Below are 6,000 nucleotides of genomic sequence, written 5' to 3' on the forward strand. Positions count from 1 at the left end.
GGTAAATATGTGTACTATGCATGCCTCCATGCCTTTTTGCATTTTCTTTCATTCTTGGTTAAAGTAAAGGTAGAAAAAGTGTAGTTTTGCTATAGAGTCACATCTACAATACACATGCTACCACACATCAAGTGACCACGAAAACCACAACACGTCACAATAATCCTCAGGCTCTGGGATATAAATATTGTATAAGCGTCTGTCTCAGTGGCAATTTGAAGACTTTTTCTGGCAGGATGGTAAAATATGATTATGGTAGGAAAATGCACCGAACATGCTCTCATTACATAGGGGCTAACAGGGGCACTTCAGTTCAGTCAAGGTTAGTTTAGTCTGTCTGCTCATGCTGAAAACATGAGCTGAAACTTATCTGCTCAGTATAACGAAGGCTCCGCTCGACAAGCTGCTCCAAGGTATCCCATACCACTGAAGACAAACAATAGCCTTTAAACGTTCTTCCTCTGAGGTAATTTAAGTAATAATGACTTAGACAATTGATGCACCCAACTGTGCAGGCCAATTATATCAAGACCAAGGTCAGTTCTACCCTCCGCCACCGCATTAAACTGGACTTTTGGGAAACTTGTGTATACTAAACAAGAAAAGTGCCCAAAAGTACAGTAAGTGAGCATCATTCTGCACCGTAATTGACTGCAACTGCTTTGTAATGATGGGAAATCATCAGTAAGACACAGTTAAGCAACTGTCTGCATCTGACAAATCAATGCAGACGGCCCAGTTTGGAAAGAATATCTAGGCCAAATTTCAAAGAGGTATTTTAAATCCAGACATTGACGGGCATGTTCCTCTATTTACTGAGTCATTTTATCTCCTTTCAGGCAGTCAAGTGCACCAGGTTTTTCCTACCAATGGCAAAATCCAAGAGTGATGTAGTTGGGATGCATCAAATATTTACAAATTACATTTCTGTATTTTGGAGAGACTTCCTTCGATATTCAGGCAAGTTCTCCTGTGAAAAATACCCAGATTTTACTTTATTATATGTACACGGCAAAGAAAACCCTTCAAATATGGTTGCTTTCACTGTATTAGGGATTCAGTCGATCGATGAAAAACTCATTAATGATTCATCAAGTTGAGCTCTTCCATCATGGTCAGCATTGCTTCCTGCCACAATGACAAAAAAATTAATCAACAGCTTTCATTGCTTTCAAGTTGTCTTGGTAATGGGTTTCACATCAAGACAATCAAACATGCTGCGCGGTATTTCAATAATCCTTGAGACCAGCAGCTCAGGCTCAGGTCAATAAATGCTTAAATGTCACATGCCTGTTGGATTGTCAGTACAAAGGCCCATAACAGTCAGTTCAGTCCCATTCAAAGCAGCTACTGAATGAATAACTAAATATTCTTCTTTTTTCCCCCCAAATTCTGACTGTGTTTGTTCGGAGCACCTGTAACTGTTCTCCTATATCACAGTGTCATAGCTAAGTAAAAAAAAAATCCTTTGTTTATAGTGAAGATTGTTGACACACCCTCTTCAGCCCCTTGTCTCTCAGCACAATGGGTGGACGATTACACCGCACAACAACCAATCAGTAAACATTTAGCTCTCCCTTTCTCTCTGCTGAGCAATGATCAGATAGAAGCTCCCACACATCTTTTTAACACAACACACACCCAGACAAAACAATAAAAAATAGTGAAAATACATGATTCAAATTGCTAAAGCTCCACAAAAAAAGTGACACACAAAAAAATAAGAAGGATAAAAGAAGAGCCCCTTACCTTGATGTAAGGTGAAACTTATATGTGGCTATTCAACATCAATCTTTATTCCTTGCTCACTCACACACTGTATCAACAAGCACTGCGAGGCTCACGCTCAGCATCCCCCCTTCACTCCAGGCTGAATATTAGATGAGGGGGTTGGCCTACGCCCATCTCTTCCCAGCACAATAGACACACGCGACCAGATTTCCATTCATTACATGCACTGGCTTGGCACCAATTTATACAGATAAAAGGCGAGAGACGATTAAGATGTTGGCTTAATTTGGGTGATTCCAGTTTACGAGTGATGCAATAAAGTGACATTTGGCGTATAAATGGCAAGCTATCACTGGCAGATTATTACTGAGTGTGTTTTAATTACTTAATAACCCATATAAAGCCAAAATATTAAAGAGAGCCCGGTGTACCCTGATATATCCACTACCTCACATGTGTGGGATGGGTAGTAAAATATTGAAGAAAAATCAAATAAATACAACATTATAAATAAGTCCTAATTTGTCAGTAAATGAAATATATTTTATTGCATAGCTCTGAGGACAAATTTGTCTTTATAATATATTATTTAGTTAAATTTGTTTCTTAATTAATACTTTGTACAAAAAATTGCCAGAAAACAGATGCCACAACGCCAGCAGCCAAGATGAGATCTTCAAAAAAAAAAGAAAAAGAAAAAACACACCTATATTCTGCTAATTATATGCCAACAAATAGCTATTCACACATCCAAAGCTGCAACCAGTACATTTGCACACAAAAAAAACATCATAAAAGGAAATATGTCATAAAGTGTGCAAACAGGTGCAAGAGGCATCAGTTTTTTGCTAAAACACCAAAATGAACAATGAAATATTTGTCACATAACTAAAGTAAGCAAAAATGTATTTAAAGCAACCGAAATCACAGGCGACATCTTGTCTGTTTTCACCATACACACACCAGTATTACTTACATGCAGGATCATCCAGATCTACTGTCAGGTCAGATATGGTGCAGACAGTATTTACGTAAAAACACAGACCACTAGATATCTTCATAAAAACAAAATGCACCCGTAGTCAGCCAAGCCCTTATCTGCATAAACACAGATGTAGGTAGTATGAAGAGGCAACACTGGATAGGATTTCTAAATTTAACCAGTCAGCTTTTTGAGCCCTGTCATGTGGGTATGAAACTGCTGAGGATTCATTTCCCTGACACATACCAGAGTCTACTACTACTGAAAAAAATAACAGGTGGTTCACTGGGTTTGTTGAAAAACTTAAACAAGAAAAACTTGACCCTGGTTAGTACAAATATCAGTGTGTGTGTGTGTGTGTGTGTGTGTGTATCTTAGATTAGAGAGGGCTCTGGGTTTTACTGAGTAAACCTGTAACTTGGAGCAGGTCCCTGGTCACAGGAGCTAGTGGAAATAAAGTAAAGGTCTAGGCACAGAGCCAGCCAGGGCACAGGGTAAATAAAGTGGTGATAGACACACTCTCGGTCTATGCTGATATATTTCCTTTTTGTATCTGAATAGGTTGACGTTATTGCACATGAGCCGACCCTCTTCGAGCTGCGTTATCTTCGGATTGTCAAAAAAAATAAGGTAAACATCTGGATGACACACATACACACACACACACACACACATATCACATCACATCACATGGCTTCAAATGAAAATGAAAAAAGCTAATAAAAACATAAAATACTTTAAGTTTTCTTCTCGGTTTATGACAGACAGGTTTTGGTAGGTATGTTAGAGTGAGTTTGACTTCCTGTGTTTAGATCTATCACTAGGAAGCAACTGCTAAACAGGAGCTAGCTGATAGCAGGCTAACGTTAGCTCAGACAGGCTAGTTCCCCAACAGGTAGCTATTTTATTTTTTTCACCTCCAAAAGTAAAAAAGCGCGGAAACTTAAGTCTTCTTACCTGGGACGGATTGCTCTGTAGATGTGTGTGTTTTTCCCAGTCCGGGGAATGAAGTTAAAAGTACTTTTTCATGTCATTACAGTGGCTTCTTTGGCTGGCTGTCTGTCTGTTGTTGGACAGAGCGTCGCTGAGGAGCTGCTCCCTGGTTGCTACAGTGAAGCTCCGCCCCCAACTCCCCCTGGTTACCCTCCTGGTTACACTCATATGTGGGTTATGATGATCAATCGCTCTACAGTGGCGTACAGTCGTAAAGACCCCACCTGACCTGGAAGATACAACAGTGCACTTACTTACTGAAGTACCCACTACAACTAGGACTATACAAATTCATTTTCTTTTTCCTTTTCAAAAACATTTAATTATGAATAGTCCTTGTTTTACTTTATATTATTTCCTGCTAATAATATATATCTGCTCATAAGAAATTCAGGGGGACTTTCTCTGTAAAACCTTTTTTTTTACAGTCTATGTGTAAAACAAGTTAGTTTTTTTTTTTTCTTTTAACTTCCAAATACATTTTGGCATTGATCATTTTTGTGCATCTACTCTACTTTTACAAGTACGACTAGTAGCCTACTAGCCTACTTATTTTCACACTCCAGCTTCCACTCCTAAAATCTATCATTTCTGTGCATTGACTATACTGAGCAATAACTGATGAGTCTAAAAGTGAAGGCCGGTTTATCACATTATGCTGCTAACCAATGACATCCTAAAAAAAAAAGTGCCAAACTCATTTCACATTTTCACCCATGAATGGCATCTGGACACTTACAGAAGTCTTGGTCTGAAATATGATCATATAAAGATATACTCATAAGTATGTTTGTCACCACATCAGCTTAGCTTTACTTATTAATGCTTCGATCTTTTGTTACGAATGTGAAAACGTGATTTGTAAATGTTAAATTCTCCCTTGTTTTTACACTTTTCTAAATACCACAAAGTAGCCTACACTAGGATGGCTCAATTTAAAATATTGTTAAATAACCTCAGGTTTATGCATAAAACTGTTTTACCATAACACTAAGTATCATAGAATAGACTTTTTCACAGGAGACATTCTAAATTACAGACAGACAATAACAGAAGCACAAGTTTATGTCTAGGGTGAAGTCAGGTAAAATGGGCCACTTTTTGGTAAACGATTAATAAGACCATCAAAAACGCTATGCATGAAATCCATTGATATTTTTAAAAATCGACATAGGTCTCTTAAATGTTTCTGTGTGAAAAAAAAATTAAAAAGTATAATTATTTTGGAATTATGAGAGTTAAAGTATCGGGATATTCCCTCTCGAGGTACGATGAAGGTTCAGGTAAAATGGGCCAGCCGTTCAGTTAAATTGGGCCAAGAGAGAACAACACAGTAATTTTAGCAGAAATCATTTAAATTTTAATAATTAATTGACACTACTACTACTAAACTACAACACTAAACTTAACATTAACAGTGAATACATAAGAGGTTGAAGACATTTTTTAATCTTAAAATGCATTTTAAAATTGCATGATCATGTTGTTGCTATGCTCTTTGTTAACTGACTATGTTATAGGCTCTTTTACTGTGTGTGTATGTGTGGGTGTGGCATTATAGATGCCATTTTTTCCCCCACAGTGCTAATGGCACCATGAGTGGCACTGACCAACCTTGGATATATATCTAACTTTGAACATGTTTTGCACCCTCAATTTCTGTGTAACTTCAGTGTAAGACTGTGTTTTGTATGTGGCCCATTTTAGCTGAAATGCATGGCTCAATTTACCATGATGCATTAAGGTAAATTGGGCCACCCACAAAAAATGCATTTAAATTAAAAATAAGTAAGCTTAGCAAGAATTTTGCATTCTATCCAATGGGGGGAATCACAATGTGTATTATAAATCACATTTTTTATTGTAGATCTGTTTTTTTACGGAGTTATCAACCTTATCAGTTTCAAGTGAAATTTGTTTGCCAGGCCACTTTTCGCACACTTCTCCTCAGCAGGCTGGATATAAAGCATTGTCCCACCCACAACAGCAACCAGAGACCACTCAAATCAATTGTTTTTTTCCAAGTACAGTTGTAGCAACAATTTGAAATCATTTACAGCCATTGCCTGTTAAAACTTAAAAAGCTAGGAGGCTCAAACCTTAACTGGCTCATTTTACCTGATGGCCCAATTTACCTGATGTCACCCTATATAAATTTTCACCAGTGACACAAAACATATCTATTTTCCACTGTTATACTGTAATTACTTTACCAATATTAATTTGTATTATTGGACAAAAATAAGACATAATTTTAGTGTTTAAAAATAATTCTCTTTATTTTGCCACATAAA

General features: G+C 37.3%; 1 protein-coding gene across 4 annotated transcripts in view; it reads right to left on the bottom strand.

Moving 5' to 3' along the window:
• The window catches only part of kidins220a (kinase D-interacting substrate 220a), a 46,229-nt gene extending 42,373 nt beyond the window's left edge, over window positions 1–3,856 (bottom strand). For 3 of the 4 annotated variants that reach the window (XM_083998427.1, XM_083998426.1, XM_083998424.1), the window contains exon 1: window positions 3,671–3,856. The gene's annotated coding sequence lies outside the window, so the exon portion shown is untranslated. Of the gene's footprint in view, window positions 1–2,707; window positions 2,861–3,670 lie in introns of those variants that run through there. The other variant, XM_083998425.1, reaches the window with a different exon arrangement.
• Window positions 3,857–6,000: the final 2,144 nt, after the last annotated feature.

Source organism: Trachurus trachurus, assembly GCF_905171665.1.
Source record: "Trachurus trachurus genome assembly, chromosome: 22".
Classification (NCBI taxonomy): domain Eukaryota; kingdom Metazoa; phylum Chordata; class Actinopteri; order Carangiformes; family Carangidae; genus Trachurus; species Trachurus trachurus.